The sequence below is a fragment of the Pelophylax lessonae genome (assembly GCF_965119305.1).
Source record: "Pelophylax lessonae genome assembly, chromosome: 5".
Lineage (NCBI taxonomy): Eukaryota > Metazoa > Chordata > Amphibia > Anura > Ranidae > Pelophylax > Pelophylax lessonae.
Genome location: NC_138772.1, coordinates 417628405 through 417654802, shown reverse-complemented (window position 1 = coordinate 417654802; position 26398 = coordinate 417628405). Strand labels below are relative to the sequence as shown.

General features: G+C 44.7%; 1 protein-coding gene across 1 annotated transcript in view; it reads left to right on the top strand.

Annotated features, from left to right (window-relative positions):
* The window catches only part of PRKDC (protein kinase, DNA-activated, catalytic subunit), a 1165045-nt gene that overhangs the window by 80658 nt on the left and 1057989 nt on the right, over positions 1 to 26398 (top strand). The window lies entirely within an intron of this gene.

Genomic DNA, 26398 nt, shown 5'->3' with positions numbered 1-26398 from the left:
GGTATAATATTTTCCATTGTTGCTATGGGTATCTTTATTTTTTGCTTTTCAGGGTCTGCTTTATTTTTCGTTACAAGTGTTCTCCAGGCTAATAATGATGTTTTTACTGTGATAGGGAGATTTTGAATTGGGACTGATTTCCAATAGTCTGCTAGCATAAAACTTATTACCCTTCAAGTGGCATCTGCTGCTTGTCTATTTACCATGAAACCTGTTTGATCTTTATTGATTAGAGAAGGAAGAACTGTTGTTAACCTTTTGGCCAAGATTTTAGCATACACCTTTACATCTGTATTAAGTAATGATATCGGTCTAAAGTTTGCCGGTGTGTCAGGAACTTTTCCTGGCTTTGGAAGTGCTACTATATGGGCACGAAGCAGCTCTTATGTAAACGAACCCGACGCCATAGCACTATGAAATGACTTAAGTAGATATGGTGCCAGAATCTGTTTAAATTGTTGGATATACTCATGTGTAAATCCATAAGGAACCGGCGATTAATCAGAAGGTAGTTGATCAATTATTTGTAGTAACTCCACAATAGTCACTGGTGTATTTAATTAGGCCAACTGTTCATCAGATAACGTAGGTAATGTTAATTTTTCCAGAAATTTCCAAAAATTCAATTATTTTCCAATCCGGAGCTTTCGTAGAAAGGGGATCCTTTTCTATATTCTATAAGGCACCATAATAATCCACAAACGCATCTGCTATTTCTTGTGGTTTTAGCAATTTTTTATTGGAGAAAGGATGATACACATGAGGAATTTTATTTTTCGTTTTACGAGATTTAAGGCGAGCGGCTAATGTTTTACCTGCTTTATTATTTTGAGAGTAATATGTTATTTTCAGAGATCGCATGGCTTTATAATGGTCTTGTACTAAAAGGCATCGTAATTCATTACGTAATCTTGTGAGGATAGAAGAATCTATAGGGTTAGGGTTCATTTTATTTTTAATTTCACTGTTATGAATTTCCTGCAATATTTTAGTTATAGAAGATTGGAATCATTTTTTTTTGTTTTGGTCCCTAACTGTATAATGATTCCCCGCATGTATGCCTTATGGGCATTCCATAAAGTTGAGGGAGAGGCATCAATAGTGTTATTTATATCAAAAAATTTATTCAGATGATCAATTAAACTATTATTAGTTGGGAGTTGGATCAGTTTATTGGTGCAACGCCGAGCAGTTGTATGAGATTTAACATGATCAACTCTTAACGTACAAGTAATGGCGGCATGATCCGACCATGTTATATCATGTATGGAAACTTCCAAGATGTTTTGTAATAACCTCTCATCCACTATAAATTGGTCGATTCTTGAGTAAGATTGATGCCTAAATGAGAAAAGGGTACAATCCCTTTCTTCTGCATGAAAGCATCTCCATGCATCATATAAGTCCTCTCTGCGTAGAAACCCATCCAGTGTAGCCGGACGGGCTCTGCGGAGAGAAGAAGAATCTAAATAAGGAATGGGAGTCAGATTAAAGTCTCCACATATCAGTAATCTACCTTCACGGATCTTAGATTATTTTATAAAGCTTCCTGAGAAACCGCATCTGATGTTTATTAGGTGCATAGATGGAAACCAAGGTAATAGCTATATTCCCAATGACTAGAATATATCTACCCTCTGGGTCTAGTACTAAATTCTTCAAGGTAAAATATGGGCAAACTCCCGTGGCGGCAGGAAGGGGTCTCCTCTTTATGAAAATGAGTTTCCTGCACAGCTAAAATATATGCTTTACGTGATACGGTTCTTTCCATACAGATCTTCTTTTAGCTGGATGGTTCATCCCATGGGCATTAATAGAAAGCACCGTCAGGTCCGTAGTCCTATTGTCCCTTTAAGATATAGAGCTGTGGGAAAATATATATATAATAGAGACAATACTGAACAGTACCCTAGATATTACCCAGAGACCGGGGATATATAGTATGCCATTAGAAGTCAAAATGTGTTGGCCTGGGCAAGAATAAACATTAGTCCAAACCAATAGTCCATTAGTAGATAGGGATGCACCGAAATGAAAATTTTGGGCCGAAACCGAAACCGAAAATTCAGGATGCCCTTGGCCGAAAACCGAAACCGAAACATTACTTTTTTTCCCCCAAATGATTTTAAATAAGTTCTTTCTATCAATATCACTGACTGACTGACTGACACTCACTGACTGACTGACACTCACTGACTGACTGACTGACACTCACTGACTGACTGACTGACTGACTGACTAACTGACTAACTGACTGACACTGACTGACTGACACTAACTGACTAACTAACTGACTGACACTGACTGACTGACACTGACTGACTGACACTAACTGACTGACACTAACTGACTGACACTAACTGACTGACACTGACTGACTGACACTGACTGACTGACACTGACTGACTGACACTCACTGACTGACTGACACTCACTCACTGACTGACTGATTCACTGTCACTGACTGACTCACTCACTGACACTCACTGACTGACTGACACTCACTGACTGACTAACTGATTCACTGTCACTGACTGACTCACTCACTGACTGACACTGACTGACACACTGACACTCACTGACTGACTGTTACTCACTGACTGACACTGACTCACTGACACTCACTGACTGACACTGACTCACTGACACTTACACACTGACACTCACTGACTGACTCACTGACTGACACTGACTCACTGACTGACACTGACACTGACACTCACTGACACTGACTGACTCTCACTGACACTGACACTCACTGACACTGACACTCACTGACACTGACACTCACTGACTCTGACTGACTTACTCTGACTGACTGACTGACTCTGACTGACACTGACTCACTGACACTGACTCACTGACACTGACTGCCTCGCGTGCTGCAGTTAGAAGGGGTTGAGCACTAGGCTGTGATTATAAATTTAATCCGTTCTGACTTCCGACACAGGATGCAGGAGAAAAGGGGAGAAACTTTTTTTTTTTTTTTCTTACAGCACACATCGGCATTACCTTCCTCCTCAGCGAACAACAGGGAAGGGAGGAGGTGGGTGGAGTGATGCAGCGATTGGCACGGAGGAGGATGAGATCCTCCTACACTGTGCATTCTGGGTCCCTCTCCCCCGGGACGTCACTGTAAATCACAATGAAGCGCCCGCCCGGCATCGGATCGTAGCGGAGAGCACAAATGACAGAGAAATTAATGGCTTTTTACACAGATCAGCGGCCATACATTTTCGGCATATTTAACCCCTTATCGGCCGAAATGGAATAGTCTCATTTTCGGCCGAAAATATCGGTGGCCGAAATTTCGGTGCATCCCTATTAGTAGACTAAAAAAAATAGATATTAATAAAAAAACAAACAAACAACGGAGTTCTTTCGTACATAAATGATTACATTTCACTCTAATAAGAGCCTAAAAAAATGCTCTAAAAAAAAAAAAGAAAAAGTAAAAATAGAAAAAAAAGAAACCCCAAAAGGGGCTTCGTGCAGGAATTCCTGCAGCGTTATTGGGGGGGGGGGGGGAAAGAAAAAAGTAAAAAAGAAAAAAAAAGAGGTACGATGGATTGTACCATTACACCACACCAGAGGGGGTACCGTAGAGGCTGAGGCGAGGGCATTGTAGAGTAATTCTTTATACGTTAACCGTCCTTTTTGTGGTTGATCCTATTTACTTTTGACCACCCTAAATTGGGGTTTGGTCTTTGTACTGTATCAGTTGCAGCTATTGGAGTGATATTCCACTTTTTCAGGAATTTTATACCCTCTTCTAGATTATTTATTGTTGTAGAAGTATGTTGTAGAGGTATTTCCATTTATATTGGACATTATGATTACGAAGAGTTTTAGTAACCATCAAGAAAGCGGTTTGTACTTCTGAACAGATAGAGGTTCCACAGCAGACTCAGTCTGTTCAGGATAAAATGTACAGGGGACTAAAAGGATGTAAACCTAGGACTTTTCCAGTCCACCATTCCCTTAAGGACACGATCCTTTCCGAGTGGAAAGAGTCTGAAGAGAGGTTGCTTCAATCCAGAGGGCATAAGAGGCGGTTTCCTTTTTTCAATCTGACATTGAGGATGTATTTTTCAAGTGTCCTAGATTAGATGCCCCTGTTTCAGGTATCTAAGAAATCAGATCTCTCTTTTGAGGATTCTGGTGTACTGAAAGATCAGATGGACAGGAAGAGAGTCGCTCTGCTTTGTAAGGCTTGGGATGCCTCGACCTTTTCTCTGGGCCCAGCCCTGATTTCCACATGTGTCTCTAGGAATTTAGATGTTTGGATCCAGAGACTAGATGGCTTACTTTCGTCCAACACTCCTGTGGGAGGAGGTCAGGGAATCTCTCACCCTGGTTGCCAAATCGGTGGCATTCCTGATTGATGCAGCAGCTGAGACCGCTTTGTCTGTGGCCAGAACTTCAGCTCTTATTAATTGCACTAGGCGAGCGATCTGGTTGAATCGTTGGGAGGGGGACCTTACCTCCAAAAATAAACTGTGCGGTATCCCCTTTTAGGGTAAGCAATTGTTCAGTTCTACCTTAGAGGAGGTCCTAGCCCATTCCTCAGAGAAGAGTAAACATTTCCCTTCTTAGAAGAATAGACCCCAGGGCAAGAAGCCTTTTTATGGCTTCCAGAGCATATTTAATTTTATATGAAATAATATAATTATGTGCTGCGCAAACTTGTGTAGCTTAGATTAATAATAAATTAATTTAAACAAATGATGAATTTGTTTCCCTGTGTAGAAAGAAAATATATATGTGTATATATCAACAGTTGTGCACTGATTAAATCCAATTTAAACACAATTAATAATTCTCTATATGAAATCTAACCATACAAGAAATATTCAAACACATTGAAGTGTCGTAGAGAATTGGTGTCCACTTCCTTATGCCTGGTATCCAAATTATAAGTGTCAAAACAAAGTATGCTCCTCTGTATGGAGATTAAATCCCAATCACCAGTGCTCAAATATGGTCGTGAGCAAACTTTATTTCACCTCCAATCTCTGTGCTCCCCCCCTTTCAGGTGGTGCCTCACCTTTTTGCCTGTGACCTCGCACTTAAGCTTGGTCAGTAATGGCCTTGTGCTCAATCCAATAGATATGGATGCGGGGTTGCTTTTCCTTAAATGCTGTCAGGGTGCTCCTATCCCTCACGGATGGCTCACATGGATAGGAAGAAAGATATACATGGTGCAAGTAACGTCTTGTAAACTGACTTTATTAAAAATAAACGTATTGCACTTACATTTAATTGGTGCTTGCAGCACACCACACTATAATGGCTATTTTGCAAATAGTGGCCCAGAAGCTCAGGCGGGGGTCTCCAACTGTTCTGGTTTATCGGCTCAGTGAGCTGTGAAAATGCTCTCAGCCGTACTCACACTCCGACGTATGGCCCCCTTCCCCACGCGTCTCGACACAGGGCTCTTGCATGTTCTCATCATGGGGAAATGTTACATCGGGCTGTGAGTCGGCTCATTTAAAGGGTAAATTTGCATGTCTATTACTCTGAACACCAGGTCCTAATAGCCTTTGACACTTCATTCAAATGCTGATAGATAAGGGGGTGAGTACGGACTGGATGAGCAGTGGGAGATCACGCTTTGTTAACTATGCTGGGCATGCGATTAAATTCAGTAAAACCAGCTCCAATCTAAAAACATCTATACTAAGTAGCTCTTTAGTTTGAACTATGCTAGGCATCGGTTACTTTACTAAAAACGGTTACAATCTGACAATCCTAAACCTTGATGCTGAGTAGCTTTTTTGCAACTCTGTATGTACATATGCGCTTATACGGTTTTCTCAGTATATGTCACGCCAATAATAAGTGCCAGTGTTTATAATAAAATATATTATAAATTAAATTATAAAATTAAATAAAAATTATTATAATACTTTTAAAATTAAAGTGCTATCGCTGATGATGTCCACTTTTCAAGGTGCTATCAACAAATAAACTGCTCGAGCAATTTCATTCTACCAACATATAGCAGGTCTATAGTCATGCATTTTTAAATCAAGGTGCGATCAACAAATAAAATGCTCCTGCAATTTCATATAACAGGTCTATAGTCATGCGTTTTTAAATCAAGGTGCTATCAACAAATAAACAGCTCTTGCAATTTCATTCTAACATATAGCAGGTCTATAGTCATGCGTTTTTAAATATATCCAATGCATGATATAGAGTCCTCCCGCTGTAACACTTCTATTTATTAACCCATATGTACGATCATGCAGGTGCAATCAGGGCAGTACAATGGGCCCTGAACAAATATGGTACATACAAACATGAGCATAAAAAGTTTTTAATAAAAAGCTTAAAATTCTGTTTGTACCACAACTATTTTTGGTACAACACCTATTAGATACAAATAAAAGGAGTAGCCATTGGCGCAAAATTTGTGCCCGGCGTAGTCAATCTCTTCCTGGCCCAGTGGGAAGAGGAACAACAAACATTATTGATACAGCCTTCAATCCAACTCTACAAAAGATTTATAGATGACATTATCATCATAACTAATAGCACGGAGCATGAAATTAAAGATCTCATCAACTCATTAAACAATAACAAGAACATCGTATTAACCAGCACGATCAGTAGAAGAACCATCACTTTTCTGGATCTGGAAATGGAGATCAATAATCTAGAATGAACAAAAAAACATTTCAAAAATGCAGACCGTAATTCTTACATACCAACTGACAGTTGTCACCATAAACCATGGATTTATAATATAGCCAGTATGTTCGAATTAGGCGGAATTGCACCAAGATAGAGTACAAGCTACAGTCAAACAAATTAACAAAAATGTTTACAGAAAAAGGATACCTGGAGGAACATCTGAACAAAGAAAGAAATAAAGTAATGAATATGGAAAGGAATCTCCTCATTAAAGATAAAAATAAAGTCCCAATTAATGCACCATCAGATTGAGTAGTAGTACTTGAATATAATATACAGCATAAGGCAGTGGAACAGATTATCCAGCAATACTAGCAAGTCCTAAAACAAGATAAGACCATAGGACAACCTATACCAGACAAACCAAAATTTGTGTACTGAAGGGCTCCAAGTATCGGGGATAAATTGATTAAAAACATAATAGAACCTCCAAAGAACATTAGTTTACTTCCAAGGGAATTGAAAGGATTTAGAGGATGTGGCCGTTGCTACAGCTGCATAAAGTTTCCACATAACCTAAAAAAACTGAATAGTTTTGTTAACCCTAAAAATCTAAAGGAATATGAGATCAAATACCTTATTACATGCAAAACTAAAGGAGTTGTTTGCGCTATAAAATGGCCATGTAATTTACTCTACATTGGACGAACAAAAAGAGAATTGAGTGAAAGAATGAGCGAACGCACTTATAACATCAACAAAGGAATGGACAAGCACCATCTATATAAAAATTTTAAAGAGAAACAACATCAATGTAGAGACATTCAATTTTGGGTTATTGAAGCACCTAAAAAACACTGGAGAGGAGGAAACTTTGTGAGAGAGATTAGTAAAAGAGAATCCTGGTGGATTCACCAGTTGGTGTCCTGAGTGCCAGGAGGGCTTAACAAAGACTTTGATTTAAGGTGTTTTATAAGTAATAAATAACCAACGTAATCACACAGTCCATATATATCCATCTATATTTAAACACAAATCATATATATTCGTGACTATGTACACCATCCATTTATAACTAAACTATTTAACGTTAAGGGGGGGGGGGCGACCCTTAAACCAGGAGTATTATGTTAAGACTAAATTTGGGTGTCATAAAGGGGGACACAGGGTCCATCTATCAGGATTTGAATAATTAGGAATGCGTTCATACACCTCCTAAGTATAGATAATACTTTTTGTCTAAAACATATTGCATACACAGAGTATAGGAGAAAATAAAAAGGTGGAAATCGGCGCTACCTAGTATGTAGATATTCCAAGATCCTACAGGGTGGTCTTATTGTAAACCATATAAATAGTGAATCAATACATAATAAATTGGTGCAGAATAAGGTGCGAAGTGCAAACTAACAGACAATATCTGGGCTTGTATAAGCCCTGAGAAGTACTTAAAGTGCTGTGAAAGGTATAAAACAGATAACACAAAGTGCAGAGAAATAATTTATTGTGAAGTGCAAAAAAAATGTATCCATACAAAATTGTGCACTAGTATCTTGATAACCTGAGTGATAATGAAATAAAAGATCGGTGACACTGTAAGTGTGGTGATGAAAAAGGAGGGAGGGAAACCCCCCTATATAAAAACTGTGCTTTGGACTACTGTCTGTGATAAGTGAGATAAAATAGAGGTGAGTATAGTGGAACACAGGTGCCTGTACCTGTAATGTCCACTAGATGTAGCACTCACCCTTTCTTTCCACCGTGGAATCACAATAAATGCTATGAAAATGGATGGGATTCCAAAGGGGTGAATGGGGTCCAAACTGTGGCTGTTGAGCCAGGTTCCAGAGAATCCTCACGGATAAGCAGGTCCCATCTAGCTGCTCAAACACAGAGAGATCCCCATGGTGTAGTATACACTGTCAAACATATAAGGCAAGTAATATCGACTCACGATTCAGGCTGATTGATTCAGTAAGGTAATTGCAGCGACGTGGTGCTTCCGCGTTCCAAAGCTGGCAAACTGCAGACCAGAAGTGACGTTGACGTAGAGTACCGCCCTACGCACGTTTCGTCATTGGATGTCTACTGGAGTGGTGCCTGCCAATCACACTTTCAGTCAATTTAAAGCCGGCCGTATCCTAGCAACTAACAATGCACCCGCCTCCATATTAGTGCTCCAGCGAAGCTGGAAAGGAGGCCATGTTGGTGCCCCCAGCCAAAATGCCGGCTGGTATAGGAATACATTTCAATCGGCTCGGTTATCATCATATACAATCAGACTGAATCCGGGAAACAAAATTGTGGAAACAATAGAACATAAAAATAAAAAGTGAAGATAATTTTAATATTTCAAAATGTCAATATTTAATATTCAATCATACACAGAATATTGACAATATATGGAGTGTAATAGTAGTGGTCCCCAATTATTAAAACATAGCCATATTTTGGCTTCAATATGTGCTACTTACACCTGGCACATAGGAATCATATCAATACTTTGTAGGCATTATAACCGCACAGACACAGTTGTAGCCAGAAAAAGTTATCCCTACCCGTACATAATATGGGGTTAATAAATAGAAGTGTTACAGCGTGAGGACTCTATATCATGTATTGGATATATTTAAAAACGCATGACTATAGACCTGCTATATGTTGGTAGAATGAAATTGCAGGAGCAGTTTATTTGTTGATAGCACCTTGAAATGTGGACATCATCAGTGATATCACCTTAATTTTAAAAGTATTATAATTTTATTCAATTTTATAATTTAATTTGATATATTTTATTATAACACTGGCACATATTATTGGCGTGACATACTGTGAAAACCTTATAAGCGCATATGTACATATAGAGTTGCAAAAAAGCTACTCAGCACATAGTCAGATTGTAACCGATGCCTAGCATAGTTCAAACTAAAGATCTACTTAGTATAAATGTTTTTATATTGGAGCTGGTTTTACTGTATTTAATTGCATGCCCAGCATAGTTCACAAAGCGTGATCTCCCAGTGTTCATCCGGTCCGTACACACCCCCGTATCTATCAGCATTTGAATGAAGTGTCAAAGGCAATTAGCTCAGCTATTAGGATATTAGGACCTGGTGTTCAGAGTAATAGACATGCAAATTTACCCTTTAAATGAGCCAACTCACAGCCCGATCTAACATTTCCCCCCGATGAGGACACGCAAGAGCCCTGTGTCGATAAGCGTGGGGGAGGGGCCATACGTCGGAGTGTGAGTACGGCTGAGAGCATTTTCACAGCTCACTGAGCGGATAAACCAGAATAGTTGGAGACCCCCGCCTGAGCTTCTGGGCCACTATTTGCAAAATAGCCATTATAGTGTGGTGCGCTGCAAGCACCAATTAAATGGACGTACTATACTTTATTTTTAATAGTCAGTTTACAAGACATTACTTGCACCATGTATATCTTTCTTCCTATCCATGTGAGCCATCCGTGAGGGATAGGAGCACACTGACAGCATTTAATAAAAGCAACCCCCGCATTTAATAAAAGCAACCCCCACATCCATATCTATTGGATTGAGCACAAGGCCATTACTGACCAAGCTTAAAGCGGAGTTCCGGGCACAAAAACTATATTTTTTTTTGTGCCCCTCCGCTAGTTCGACATTACCTGAAAAGGAATTGGATAGTTATTTTTTTTTTTTTTGTTTACTCACCTTGTAATTGAAGATCGTAAATACTCACCTCAGAGTACTTCCTCCCTCAGCGCCGCGGCTCACCCCGTCACTTCCTGTCTCGCGATGATTCCTGGGAGCTGAATGTCATCGCTCCCAGGAATCAATGCGACGGCACCGGCCCCGCTCGTCACTTCCGGGCGACGCCGCATTCCCCTGCTAAACAGCTTCTGGGCATGCCCAGAAGCTGTGGAGGAATGCGGCGCTTCTGGGCAGAAGGGACGAGAGGGGCTGGTGCAGGCGCATTCTGGGACAGGAAGACACGGAAGAAGACACAGAAGAGGACCGCGCCGGCTTCACCTGCCCACAAGAGAGATGGAAACGCTGTGGAAGAAATTTTATAAGTAAGTATTTCTTCTAAAAGGTAAGTGCCAACCGGGACAGATCAGAGGCTAGCCATTGTGGAATGTGCTAGCCCTGACTGTCCCGGGGGTATGTTCATTAACAAATGACATCTGTGCCCGGAACTCCGCTTTAAGTGCGAGGTCACAGGCATAAAAGTGAGGCACCCACCTTGCATATAGAGAATTATTAATTGTGTTTAAATTGGATTTAATCAGTGCACAACTGTTGATATATACACATACATACATACATATATTTATTTATTTTTTCTACACAGTGATACAAATTTTACACCACAAATTCATCATTTGTTAACATTAATTTATTATTAATCTAAGCTACACAAGTTTGCACAGCACATATTTATATTATTTCATTCACAACACACTTACAACAAGGGAGTGATCAGTGCTAGCGGCATCCTAAAATTTACACCACCATAGATTGCTCGCAGTCCCATTTAAATTTATTTGATATCTAATTGTAAATCAGGTGTTCAACATACCAAGAAAAAGTGGTTAATAAAGAGAAAGCAAAAGGGGGGGCACGCTTTGATCCTTCAGCCCCTACGAAAGGTCCACAGTGACGCCAAATTGGGGGTGGGAGGAAGATTGACCCGGTTTGCCAGACAGTGGGCAGATGTCATTGAAAATTCTTTTGTCCTCCAAATTATAAGAGAGGGCTACAGGTTGGAATTCAGACTGCCCCCTCCCCGGAGATTTTTTCTCACTCATCCGGCAAGTTCTGGATGATCATGAACTTAAGCATCCTGAACAGATTTTCTTTTACAGACGATTCTGCATGGAAAGCATTTATTTAGTCAGGAATCTGTTGGTTCCAGAAGTTTTCATGATCACTCAGGATCTTCAGAAAATACTCTAGTAGACTATTTGGGCCGAGTGAGTATCAGTTGCAGCACCTGGGAGCTGAACCAAGAGATCTTCCAAGAGATTTGTCTAAGATGGGGTATTCCCACGGTGGATCTTTTTGCATCCACTCTAAACTTCCAGCTTTCTTCTCACTGGACAGCAAAGGTAATCCTGATTGCTCCTTGGTGGCCCAGGAGGAGTTGGTTTTCTGCTCTAAAAAAACTTTCAACAGCTCCCTCCCTGTTCCTTGCCGGATCGAAGAGACCTTCTCCGACAGGGGCCAGTTTTCCATCCAAACCCTCGGATTTACTGTTTGATGGCCTGGAGGCTGAGCTGCGCCTTTTACAACTAAAGGGGTGTTTAGAAAGAGTTAGTAGTACAATTCTGGACAGTCGTAAATTGTGGAAGACTTTTGTTTCCTGGCAGAAGAAAGCTAGGTTTGACTCCTTTGCTATCCCTTGTATACTGCACTTTTTACAGGAGGGGGTACAAAAAGGTCTTTCTGTTAGTATACTTAGAGTTCAGGTTGTCGCCCTGTTCATTTTCTTGGAGATCAGGCTAGCTGAGGAGCCATTAATTAAGAGATTTCTCTTAGCAAGAGCTAGACGAACTCCTAGATTGATTAAACCTATTCCCCCTTGGGACCTGTCTTTAGTTTTGAATGCTCTTACCAGAGCTCCTTTTGAACCATTGGCTGAAGCTTCTTTAACACTGGTTTCCTTAAAGACTACCTTTCTTTTAGCCATCACTATGGGGAGAAGGATTTCGGATTTGGAATCCCCTTCTTGTAAACACCCTTTTCTAATAATTTTTTATATTAGGGTGGTGATTAGACCTGACCCCCCCCCCCCCCCCAGGAATTCAGAGGAGAGGTTTTAGCTTTTTGGATATGAAAATATATCTTCTGCGTTATTTACAGGTTTCTAGTAGTTTTAGGAAATCATCTCAGCTGTTGGTTTCCTTTTAGTGGTCCCAAAAAAGGGGCCAAGGCCTCTAGGGGCTCAATCCCCAGATGGATCAGAGAAGCTATTTGCGAGGCTTACAGGTCTTCAGGTCAGGCTCCTCCTACCAGAGTTTGGGCTCATTTTACAAGATCTTTGGCCACATCATGGGCAGAAAGAGCAGGAACATCGTGGGAAGAAATATCCAAGGCTGCTGTCTGGTCCGCCTCTCGTGCATTCATCAAGTATTACCGAGTCTAGATGCTCTAGAGCTAGGACCTCTCCTTTGGAAGGAAAGTTCTACAGGCTGTCGTCCCTCCCTAAGGTATAGAATCTTGCTTTATCCTCTCCAAGTAGCCCTGGAAGATGAAGGGGGAAAACCCCCATTATTTACTGGTAACAGTATTTCCATCAATCTTTCAGGGCAGCGTCTAGATTCCCACCCTATTTTTTTTTTTTTTTTATGCACTGGTCTCCCTTTTTATTTTGGTGGTGATTTGAAAGTGGTTCTGTTTTTTCCTCTGCCTGGTACACATTGGTGGAGGTTTAGTTGATCTTCAAAACAACTGAGGGTCAGAGGAAAGGGAGGGCCTTTTTAAATTATGTCTGATGTGTGTTTCCTATAGAGGGCAGGGCCAATCGTCTCTCCAAGTAGCTGTTCTGGAATATTCATGACAATACCATTACGGGTAAGTCTAACAGGGGTTTTACTATCCATTAATAAAAAAGCTACAGAGAGCAACTATAACATGCAGAAAACAATCTCCATTGTCAAACTGACAGCAGGTTCTGAAAAAAATTAACTTTCTCTTTTGTTCATTGACGGACACAGCTCCTCATCTTCATGACTATATAGGTTATACTGCCCCCTACAGGAGTAGGACACTAGGCAGACAAAAACTTGATTACGCCTATGGGGCAGTTCCAGGGGGTTTACTCCCACTCTCTGCTCTAGGTATTCAGTTTTTTTTCTGCCGAGTCAGGAGTAAAGACCTAGTTCTTTGCTGGGATCTGTGGTCCTGGCAATTTTTTCTTTTTAAAATGAATTTTTTCCTCTTTTTTATTATTTTGTTCCTGTTTGATCTACAATCAAGTGTCGGACTGGGCGACGAGCTGGATAATCTAGATCCTTAGGGTCTCTCCAGTCCAACCAGCGAGTGCATGCAGCTCCGCCGCGACATAGCCCCACTGGATGGAGGCTGGCCTGCGAGTTAAATGTCTCGCGTGGGCGCATACGAACTGGCTTTGGCCTGAGTCGCAGCATTTCCTCCTGGCCGGCAGCACCCACATTATGATAGAGCGGTGGTCTGTCCGGAGTGGTGCCCACCCTGTTCCTGGTGTGGTAAGTAGCTGTCCCCCCCCACTACCCCTGGAGGGTTTTTAGGTGGACATGGGCCCCCAGGCTACCCTGCCTCCCAGTCAGTGTTCCTCCCTGTCTCGTGGTCTATTGCAGGCCTTTACCCCGCCCCCCCCCAAGGGGTGGGCATACCTTTTTAGGTCGGCCCGGGGTGTAGCGCTGGCGGGTGGGGAAAGCATGACGCTGGCAACTGAACGGTTGAGCCTTGATCGAACTATGGGATGAGCCTGGTGGGGGCGCCTGCTGAGGCCCTCCTTCCTGTTGGGATTGTTTTTTGTGTGGCTGTGGTCCCCCTGGAGCCCACAGGAGCCACGTGGTGCCGCACAGGGCCGCCAGTTTCTTGTAGCTTTTTATGCTACAGATCGGCGGCCATGTTTGTGTAGCCTCGGCAGCCATTTTCTTGTGGTTTCCCATTGAAAACAGCGGTGGCCATTTTTTTGGAGCCGGATGGGCGGTGATTCGGCGGGTGGACCCTCTTCTCGGCCTCTAGTGCTGATCCCTGAACATTACTCTTACTGATCACCGCATGGTGTACAGTTAAGAAAAGGGAGAGAATAATAAACTTGCACTAAAAAATAAAATATATATATTTACACTAATAGATTGCTGCCGCTGTTCATCACAACTTAAAAAACATGTAAAATTGGAAACCACAACGCAAACCCAAAATCAATGAACAAACTTTTAAAGATATATATATATATATATATATATGTATATATTACACCAAATGTGCCTGAGCCTATAGTGCATAACCAAATATGGTGAATTCAGTGCAAAAAAATAAAGTGCAAAAAGCATATTCATCAAATGTGCAAATAAAAGTCCAATGTAATTGTGGCAAGCAAGCAGCCAGTGAAAGTCATCAATGGAAAGAGGACAAAAAAGTACTTGCTTGTTAAAAATTAAGTTTATAAAGTGACAAGCATGTAGCCAGTGAAGGCTTCTTGATATTTCTCAAATTAAAGTGCTTCCGTGCCAAAGTGTTGAAATTGTTGAATAATCATTTTTTTTATAAAAAAAAATTCTTACATACATACATACAGTTTTGCTCATAAGTTTGCATACCCTGGCAGAATTTATGATTTCTTGGCCATTTTTCAGAGAATATAAATGAGAACACAAAAACATTTCTTTCACTCATGGTTAGTATTTGGCTGAAGTAATTTATTATCAATCATCTGTGTTTACTCTTTGTAAATCATAATGACAACAGAAACTACCCAAATGACCGTGATCAAAAGTTTACCTACCCCAGTTCCTAATACCGTGTATTGTCCCCTTTAACATCAATGACAGCTTGAAGTCTTTTGTGGTATTTGTGGATGAGGCTCTTTATCTTCTCAGATGGTAAAGCTGCTCATTCTTCCTTGCAAAAAGCCTCCAGTTCCTGTTAATTCTTGGGCTGTCTTGCATGAACTGCACATTTGAGATCTCCCCAGAGTGGCTCAATGATATTGAGGTCAGGAGTCTGAGATGGCCACTCCAGAACCTTCACTTCTGCTGTAGCCAATGACAGATCAACTTGGCCTTGTGTTTAGGATCATTGTAATGTTGGAATGTCCAAGTATGTCCCATTCACAGCTTCCAGGCTAATAAATGCTAATTTTCCTCCAGTATTTTTTGATAACATACTGCATTCATCTTCCCATCAATTCTGACCAAATTTCCTGTGCCTTTGTAGCTCACACATCCCCAAAACATCAGTGATCGACCTCCGTGTTTCACAGTAGGAATGGTGTACCTTTCATCAAAGGCCTTGTTGACTCCTCTCCAAATGTAGCGTTTATGGTTGTGGCCAAAAAGCTCAATTTTGGTCTCATCACTCCAAATGACTTTGTGCCAGAAGGTTTGAGGCTTGTCTCTGTGCTGTTTGGCGCATTGTAAGCCGGATACTTTTTGGCATTTGCGTAGTAATGGCTTTCTTCTGGCGACTCCACCATGCAGCCCATCTTTCTTCAAGTGCCTCCTTATTGTGCATCTTGAAACAGCCAAACCACATGTTTTCAGAGAGTCCTGTATTTCACCTGAAGTTATTGTGGGTTTTTCTTTGCATCCCAAACAATTTTCCTGGCAGTTGTGGCTGAAATTTTAGTTGGTCTACCTGACCGTGGTTTGGGTTCAACAGAACCCCTCATTTTCCACTTCTTGATGAGAGTTTGAACACTGCTGATTGGCATTCTCAATTTTTTGGCTATCTTTTTATATCCCTGTATATATAGCTGTTTTATACAGTAAAACTACCTTTCTCTTACGTCCTCCGACAGTCGCCGCCTCTTCATATTCGTCACATATGGGGTATTAGACTTTGCTCCGAAGGAGTAGCTAGGCAACAGAATATGTTAACAATAAAGCTTTAACATATCCCACCCTCAAGGGGTGGTCCCCTCAGTCAATACCCTCCTACTTCCTGCAACCATATCTCAGTTTTAATGTCTAGCTTGTCAGGAGTGGCTGGCTCTCTCTGTGCTGGGACTTTCTGTCCCAGACTCTTTCTTCTTTTTAATATTTTGTTTGAGTTTTTCTCTCTACCTTTAATTAGCTGTTATTTTGTCAGCGTTAGTTCTTCGGACGAAGAGGATCATGCGGACTGGGTCTCGGGCTGATCCCCCTGGTCGCAGGTCGTGGGTCAGTGGCTTCCCAGTCTGCCATCGAGCGTTCAGCCAGGTAACGCTCCTGGCATAGTGAACGACCCATCCCTGTTCGGTGCAGGGATGATTGGTGAGGTGGCTACCTCACTGGACGCTGTGCGGTTTCTTAACCCCCATTTTGTGCGTCTTGAATTGCGACTCTCCCTGCCTCATGTGCAGCGGCTTGTTCGCCTGTGCGGGTCCCCCACGCCATGTGAGGTAAGTGTATTTATGTGGGGACCTGTCTGTCTGGGGGGGTGTCAGTCTGGGACTGTGTAACCTGCCTCTATTCACACTGCTTGTCTCCCTATCTCTCGGCTGCATGCTGTGGGCTGCAAGGGGGGGGGGGGGAGCTGTATGACACTGTGTGTGTCAGGCTGGGCAGTGTGAGAAGCTGTGTGCTGTGGGGCATGTTTTTTTGGCATGTTTGGGCATATACAGCGATCGCTGCGGCGATCTAACATGTATCCTTATATTGGAATGTAATGTGTGTTTTAATGCACTGTGGAGCGGCGTTTTCGGCGCCAAACGACGCCATTTTGCCTGCACCCGCTCCGGCCGCATGGTTTACATGCATGGCGGCCATTTTCTTGTAGCCTCCATAGGCTTACATAGAGCGCCCTGGCAGCATCACTTCCTCTTTCCAGGAACACCGATCGGGGCAGCAGCAGCGGCGAGGGTCTCCTCAGGTATTATCCTTCTGTTCTTGCTATCCATTGCCTGTGTTCAGTTTGCATATTCCCTGTGGGGGTCTCATTGTGCTTGAGTGTGGTGCGGTGGGCTGCGCTTGCCGCGCTTGCTAAAAAGGGGCAGTTAACCCTTGGTTGTCTGGCATTACAGGGGCAATGGATTCTCAGGAGGGCAAATTTCCTACAGTATTGGTGGAAAGCCAGGGGACCGCTGTTTCCCCCCCAGGGGGGGATTTAGCCACTATTGTGGCTGGCCTTGCTGCTCAGGTGCAAATGCTGGTGGCTGCTCAATCTACTAAAAGGCCCAGAGTTGCTCTGTCCTCTGATTCTGAGGGTGAAGGTGATGGGGCTGTTCTGGCAGGGGCCTCCTTATCGGGGTCCCGCTCCTCTCTTGATCTAGTGGGGTCTGAGGTGGAGGCTGAAGTTGAGGGGGTCGATAATTCTCCCCCTGGCTCGCCTGAAGAGCTTGCAATCATGGATGAGTTGATTGCTTCCATTAAGCAAACGCTGCGTTTGCAGGACGAAGTGTGTCCCCCCGCTGCCTTGGCGGCTTATGGGACGCAGAGAAAACGCAGGACGCCGCAGGTTTTTCCCTGCAATGCTGATTTTCAGCGCGCTGTTAAGGATCAATGGCGCGATCTGCGCAAACCTTTTGCGGTACCAAGTAAATTCAAGCTGCGTTATCCTTTTTCGCCTGCCACTGATGAACGGTGGTGTGTGCCTCCACCAGTGGATCATGCAATTGCGGTTTTGAACAAAGCCACTGCGATTCCTGCAGAGGGTTCCCCTGTTTTCCGTGATGCCACGGATAGGAGACTGGAGTCTCTTGCCCGTCATACTTATTCTGTTACGGGTTCTATGCTTAAGGCTCTGTTTGCTTCTCTCATGGCGGCCCAGGCGATCGCAAGTTGGACGCAGATGCTTAGGCGCGTTCTAGTGGCCGATTCGGCCTCGGCGGCGACCCTGGATATGGTGGATCAGATCCACCAGGGTGTCATGTATCTGTGTGATGCGGACCTGGATCCGATTCCGTTGGCTGCACGTGTGCACAGCGTGGCGGTGTTGTCTCGCCGCCTGGTTTGGTTAAAATGTTGGTCGGTGGACCAATCTTCACGTAAGACCTTAGCCAATCTGCCTTATGATGGGTCTCGCCTTTTTGGGGAGTCCCTGGATGTGTTGATTAAGGGGATCACCGGGGGTAAGAGCACTCTCTTGCCCCATTTCCCCAAGGTTAAGGGGGCTTCTGGGAAGAAGCATGCAAATTTTCGGCCCCCTCAGGGGTCCTTTCGTGCCTTTCGGCCGCACTACAAGGGCAAACCGTTCAAAGGTCAAGGCTCTCAGAAGAAGCCCTGGTCTGGGAAACAGAAGTCCGGCCAATCCGGACCTGCAGCCCATAACAGTTCGGCCTGAAGGGGCGCCCTCACCCAGTTTTGGGGTGGGGGGACGCTTGCTCGGTTTTCTTCAGCCCTGGTTGGCCCGTGTGCGGGACAGATGGGTTCTGGAAATCGTTCGATCTGGTTACAAGATCGAGTTTCTCTCTCGGCCGGAGAGCAGATTTTTTCCCTCAAATCTTCAACTGTCTCCAGAGCGCCTGCGGGACCTGCACCTGGCGGTGCGGGACCTGAGGGCTCAGGGAGTGGTGGTTCCGGTGCCTCATCGGGACAGGTTTCGGGGGTTTTATTCCAATCTGTTCACCGTGCCCAGAAAGGAGGGCAAGGTTCGTCCGATTCTGGACTTGAAGGCTCTGAACCGCTCTGTGCGGGTTCGCAAGTTCCGCATGGAATCCCTGTGGTCGGTGGTGGCTGCCCTGGTTCCGGGGGAATTCATGGCCTCCATCGATTTGAAGGATGCGTACCTTCACATCCCCATATTCGAGGGTCATCAGAGGTACCTTCGATTTGCCATTGCGGAGGATCACTACCAGTTTGTGGCGTTGCCCTTTGGTCTCGCCTCGGCTCCGCGGGTCTTCACCAAGGTGCTTGCACCGGTTCTGGCATTATTGAGGGCCCAGGGCATTTCTGTCCTGGGGTATCTGGACGACATTCTGGTTCGGTCTGCGACCAGACAGGGTCTGGAGGAGGACCTGTCTGTCACAATGCAAACTCTGCAGGAGTTTGGTTGGACGATAAATTTTCCAAAGTCGACACTGAGTCCGTCGGTTCGTCTCCCCTATCTGGGAATGATACTGGACTCGGTGCAGGCGAAGGTCTTCCTGCCGGAAGACAAACTCAGGACTCTCCGGGAGGAAGTCAGGTCCCTCAGGGACGTTCCGAACTCGTCTCTGCGGACGTGTATGAGATGTCTGGGATTGATGGTCTCGGCCTTCGAGGCGATTCCTTTCGCACAGTTTCACACGCGGGGTCTCCAAGCGGAGATCCTGTCCAGGTGGGACGGGCGACCTCAATCTCTGGATCTTCAAATCTCGTTGAGTCTTCGCACCAGGGAAAACCTTCTGTGGTGGCTCCAGTCCCCGTTGGTGTCCGGGGGCAAGTCGTTTCGTCCGCTCTCGTGGACGGTAATCACCACGGATGCCAGCCTGTCGGGCTGGGGTGGAGTTCTGGGCGTTCTGTCCGCTCAGGGGACTTGGTCGGAGGGGGAGTCTTCCCTTCCGATCAACATTCTGGAATTGCGTGCGATAAGGCTCTGTCTTCATCGCTGGACGGACCGGCTGCAGGGTTGCCCGGTTCGGGTGCAGACGGACAATGCCACAGCGGTGGCCTACATCAACCACCAAGGGGGCACCGGGAGTGCCCGAGCGGCTCGAGAAGTGGCCGACATTCTGTCTTGGGCCGAGACTCATGTCCCGGCGATAACGGCGGTTCACATTCCGGGAGTGGAGAACTGGCAGGCGGACTATCTAAGTCGCCAGACCCTGGATCAGGGGGAATGGTCTCTCCATCCGGCTGTCTTCCAGACGTTGTGCGCGAAGTGGGGTCTTCCAGATGTGGACCTGTTCGCGTCTCGCCTCAACAACAAGGTGAAGAGGTTCGTGGCAAGGACGCGCGACCCTCGGGCAGACGCGTCGGACGCGTTAGTGGCCCCGTGGCATCAGTACAGGCTGATGTACGCGTTTCCACCGATTCAGTTGCTGTCCAGGTTCCTTCGCAGGTTACACTCGGAATGCAACACGGTGATTCTTGTGGCACCGGACTGGCCTCGCCGGTCCTGGTACACAGACCTCGTGAATCTGGCGGTCGACGCCCCGTGGCGTCTGCCTCTTCGAGACGATCTACTGTCTCAAGGACCGATATACCATCCTGCTTTACAGTCGCTGGCTTTGACGGCCTGGCTGTTGAGACCGAGGTCCTGAAGGAGAGGGGTCTCTCTCCGGAGGTCGTTCATACTTTACTCAACGCAAGGAAGTCTTCCTCGGGGAAGGTTTATTACCGTACTTGGAAGGCCTATTTTGCCTGGTGTGAGTCCAGGGGGTTTTCACCCCGCACGTACTCGGTGTCCCGTGTGCTGTCTTTCCTTCAAACGGGTGTTGATCAGCGTTTGGCGCTGGCTACGATAAAGGGTCAGGTGTCTGCTCTGGCCGTTCTGTTTCAACGTCCCGTGGCTTCCAACCCTTTGGTTGGCACCTTTGTTCAGGGTGTGCGGCATCTGGTTCCCCCGAGGCGGGATCCTCTGCCCCCTTGGGACTTGAATCTCGTTCTCTCTGTGTTACAACGTGCTCCTTTTGAACAGATCAGGGAGATCTCGTTGTCTATGTTGTCCAAAAAGGTCGCCTTTTTGGTGGCGATCACTTCGGCTCGCAGAGTGTCGGAACTGGCGGCTTTGTCCTGCAAGTCTCCGTACCTGGTTATTCATTTGGATAAGGTGGTCTTGCGACCTAATCCTTCTTTTCTGCCGAAACGAGTTTCGGACTTCCATCTTAATGAGGATATTGTCTTGCCTTCGTTGTGCACGAAGCCTAAACATCCAAAGGAGGTGAGATTGCACTCTCTGGATGTTGTTCGGGCGATAAGGGTTTACCTTAAATCGACTGAGTCTTTTCGAAAGACGGACTCCTTGTTTGTTCTTCCAGAGGGTCCTCGGAAGGGCATGGCGGCTTCGGCCTCTACCATCGCCAAATGGATCAGGCAGACCATTGAACAGGCCTATGCTTTGCAGGGGAAGGTTCCCCCTGTGCCTGTGAAGGCGCACTCTACTAGATCTCTGAGTACGTCTTGGGCCTGTCGTCATGGGGCTTCTGTAGCCCAGGTGTGTAAGGCGGCGACTTGGTCGACCGTGCACACTTTCACGAAATTCTACAAAGTAGATGTTCAGGCATCGGCGGATGCTTCCTTTGGCCGCAAGGTTCTTAGTGCGGCTGTTCCCTAGGGTCCCTTGTTGGGGACTCCTGGCTGTTGGGATAAGTTTTGTATCTTTTGTATCCTGGTTTTTTTGTCTTTTCCTGGGTTGTTGCTCCTGTTGAGCACTTATTTTTGCTGTTGCCCAGCTGGTTTCCTTCCTTTGGTAAGGTTCCTTTCTTTGATGTGGAGACTGCGTTGCCTTTCGGCGCGGATGCGTTTCCCACCCCTCATGTTTGCACTGCTTTGGGACGTCCCCATATGTGACGAATATGAAGAGGCGGCGACTGTCGGAGGACGTAAGAGAAAACGGAATTTTTGTAACATCTTACCTGTAAAATTCCTTTCTCTGAGTCCTCCGACAGTCGCCGCCCCCGCCCCTCTTTTGGGGTTTGATTGTATACTCTACTGCTATTCCACTAAAACTGAGATATGGTTGCAGGAAGTAGGAGGGTATTGACTGAGGGGACCACCCCTTGAGGGTGGGATATGTTAAAGCTTTATTGTTAACATATTCTGTTGCCTAGCTACTCCTTCGGAGCAAAGTCTAATACCCCATATGTGACGAATATGAAGAGGCGGCGACTGTCGGGAGGACTCAGAGAAAGGAATTTTACAGGTAAGATGTTACAAAAATTCAGTTTTTCCCACACATCCTTTGACAATTATTTTGCTTTTCCCATGACTCAGAATCCAGAAACGTTAGTGCAGCACTGGATGAAAGATACAAGGGTCTGTCAGGAGTCCAGAAACTCATTGACCTTTCATACACGCACACTAATTACAAGCAAACATATCACAGATGGAGATGGTTACTTTTTAATAGCCATTCAAACCCTTTTGTGTCAACTTGTGTGTGTGTGTTAGCAGGCCAAAATCACCAGGGTATGTAAACTTTTGGTCAGGGTCATTTGCGTAGTTTCTGTTTTCATTATGATTTAAAAAGAGTAAACACAGTCGATTGATAATAAATGGCTTCAGCCAAACACTAACCAAAAGAAGTAAAGTGAAAGAGAAAAGTTTGTGTTCTCATTTCCGGAAAAATAGCCAAGAAATCATAAATTCTGCCAGAGTATGTAAACTTATGAGCACAACTGTATTTCTATATGTTCCCACAGTCAGCAAAAGTAAAGGTTGGATAACGTATATATCTTTTAAAATGCAGAAGATAATCCCACAAACCTACTTTTTTATAAGCACTTTATTGTACATTATTTAGACACATTAATTCATCTAAAATTGTATGCAATGATCTATCGATTGATATTGGTGCATTTGGGAAAGGTTGTATTATATGGTTTTTAGTGATGAATTCCAGCTCGTAAATCTGTATACACTGTAAGTTAGCTTAGTGGGTGTTTTTGAAGCGGAGTACACCCAACAGGAAGGGAACAGGAAGTCATGTGAGTGGATGTTCATCTGTCCATGGCTATTTACAGCTGAATGACCGGAGAACCCTGTATTTAAGAACTCCCTGTGGGAGGGGCGAAATGTGTCGACGTGGTTTCCGGTTGCAGGTCCCGGCACCAGCTGCTGACTCAACGATTAGATCATATCTGCCCTCGCTTTTATCTACATCATTGTGAATTAATATCTACAGCATTGTAAGTGCATTTTTATTGTTCCTTTTGACCCTTCTCTTTCCTTCTATGAGCCCCAGTTCTGGCAAGGACACATAGGAATTGTACCTGACCTCGCTTACCAGTAAAGCCTGCTAGACCCACATGCAGGTCTTCACAGACCCGACTGATAGGAGGTCGGAGGCCTTGACCCGCCATATGTTCACTGCGGCTGGTTCGGCACTTAGACCCGTATTTACTATTGCCCTGGTGTCGCAAGCTATGACAGAGTGGGCAAAACTTCTACGCTAGGACTTGAAAGGGGCATAGCTCCGCCCTGCCTTTGCGGAGCTGGCAGATCAGTTGGTCCAAGGGCTGCAGTTTGTCAAAGGGGTTACGCCCCTTTGGATGCCACTCCCTTGATTTCTAGACGGTCTGTCTCAGTAAGCCGCAGGTTCACGGCTATCTGGTTGAAATGCTGGTCTGCGGACCAGGCTTCTGAAGCCCCGTACACACAAGTCGAAATTCGGCCGGGAATTTTTGTCCGACCGATCTGCCGATTTTCGGCTTGTTAGTATGATGCTTCCGACAACCGACTCCGACTTTTCGGCTGAAAAAATTCTGGTGTGCAGGCTATAAAATGTTTGTCCTCCGTCAAAACACGTCGATTTTCGTGCAGTCAGTACAGATTTCAACAGGGAAAAATCCTATGAGCAAGACTGGGCATGCTCAGAGAAGAAAGAACACAAAGAAAGCAAACCAACACATGACATCACTTCTGAAGTAGAATTCTGTTGGTCGACAAAATTCGCGCGCAGTCTAGAGCACATTCCAACCAACAAAAAACCACTCTGGACAAAAGATGGACGACCGGTCGGCGGAAATTCGTTGGGTGTGTACTAGGCTTAACCACTTAAGCCCCAGCCCTATTTTGGACACTTTTTGTTCACACGTTAAAACCAGTATTTTTTCCTAGAAAACTACTTAGAACCCCCAAACATTATATATATTATTTTAGCAAAGACTCTGGAGAATAAAATGTCGGTCATTGCAATAATTTTTTTCACGCGGTATTTGCGCAGCAGTCTTTAAAGCGCTATTTTTTTGGAAAAATTTTGAAAAATCACATTTCACTGCATTTAAAAAATACTAAACAGTAAAGTTAGCCCATTTTTTTTGTATATTGTGAAAGAACATGTCACGCCGAGTAAATAGATACCCAACATGTTACAGTTTAAAATTGCACTCCCCGTGGGATGGCGACAAACTACGGTCAATAGAGATCTCAATCTGCGACGCTTTCAATTTATTTAACGGTTACCAGTTTAGAGTTAGAGTGTAGCTCTTTTTTTAAAATTATTGCTCACGCTCTGGCGATCGCGGCGATACCTCACATGTGTGGTTTGAACAGCGATTTCATTTGCGGCTCGACTTGCGGATACGTTTTTTTTTGTGAGCGAACGGTGACGGGGGCGGCTAAATTTTTTTTTTTTTTTTCTCATTTATTTTTTTAACTTTATTACAGTTTAAAAAAAAAATAAAAAATCTGATAACTTTTATTGCTGTCACAAGCAATGTAAACATCCCTTGTGACAGCAATATGTGTGACAGGTACACTTTATGGAGGGATCGAGGGTCTAAAACCCTAGACCCCTCCACTACACTTCCCTGTATGCAAAACGCCAAAAACGGCGTTTTTGCATACAGCCGATTTTCAAATTTGCCGCCTTTTGCAGCACAGTAACCCGGAAGTGACTTCATGGACGCCGCCTCCGGGTTACGTCAACGGAGACCCGATCGATGCTATTTCCGGCATTCATCGGGACTCCATCCAGCCGGCGGACGCGCCGGCTGGGTGCTCGGGGCTCCCGGTGGGACGGGAGCCCCGAGCAAAGCCACGGAAGGCGGCGGGAGGGGGGGGGGGGGAGCGTCCCCTCCGGCCCCCCGGGTACCGATCGAGCTGCTCCCGAGCCGCATCGGTCGGTACCGACGGAAAGCCAACCGTCGGCTTCAAACCACGGTACCGGGATGGTGTCTCTAGCTAGAGGCATCATCCCGGTACACTACCGCAAAGTTTACCGACGTAGACCTACGTTAGTATGCGGTAAGTGGTTAAGAAGGCCTCATCTGATATTCTATTTGTGAGGGATTGCTTGTTTGTAGGTTCCTTGGATGACATCATCAAAGGCCTCACGGGGAAAGAGAACTCTTCTTCCTTAGCTTTCCAAGGGTAAGGAGTCCCGTCGCAGATAGGGGTCCTTTCTTTTTGGTTCACGGATCTAAGCCCTTCAGGGCCTCCACTGGGGATTCTAAGAGGTCTTTGTCTGGCAAGCCCCGAGCGGGTTCTTCCAGACCGGCGGACAAGACTTCCACATGAAGGGGTTCCCTCACACGTTTCTGAGGTGGGGGGATGTATTTGCTGGTTTACGGATCCGTGGACCTCCCTGATCCAGGACAAGTGGGTCCACAAATTAATTCGCTCTGGCTACAATATCGAGTTTCGATCGTATCCTCCCAGAAAGATTCTTCCCTTCCAACCCGCACTTATCCCCAGATCGCTTAGGAAACTCTATGGGGCAGTGCAAAACTTGTTACTTCAAGGGCAATTGTTCAGGTTCTCACATCGGAACGTTTTCAAGGTTTTTACTCAAACCTGTTTACAGTTCCCAGGAAGGAAGGCAAGGTGCGTCCAGTTCTGGACCTCCAAAGCGCTAAACTGCTTTGTAATCCATTTGCACGGTAGTGTTGTCCCTAAATCAGGGGGATTTCCTTGCCTCCATCGACATCAAGGACGCCTACCTTTACATCCCAAAGGTACGACCATTTCCAGATGGATCGGACAGACTGGGGTTCGGGCTTATTCCATTAAGTGTCAGGTTCCTCCTTTCTCTGTTAAGGCGAACTTTACTCGGGCACTTAGTGCCTCCTGGGCCTTCCATCATCAGGCATTGGTAATGCAGGTTTGCAAGGCGGCCACCTGGTCGTCTGTGCACAGGTTCACAAAGTTTTATAAGGTGGATGTGTTGGGATCTTCAGATGCTTCCTTCGGCCGAATGGTTTTGCAGGCTGCTGTTTAGAGGATTGTCCTCTTTGTGGGTATTTTATATTTTTTCAGGTGAGCTCCAGTTGTTGATAGTTGAGCTCCATGTTACCTGGTTGGCTATGTTTAGCCTTGGGGAAGGGTTTTTCTTACTGTTCACACCCCTCATGTTTGACACTGCTTTGGGACATCCAATATAGTCATGAAGATGAGGAGGTGTGTCGGTCAATGAATGAAAGAGAAAATGGGATTTTTGACTTAATTTAAAATCAATTTCTCTGATGTTCATTGAGGGACACAGCACCCACCCCTCTATGGAGTT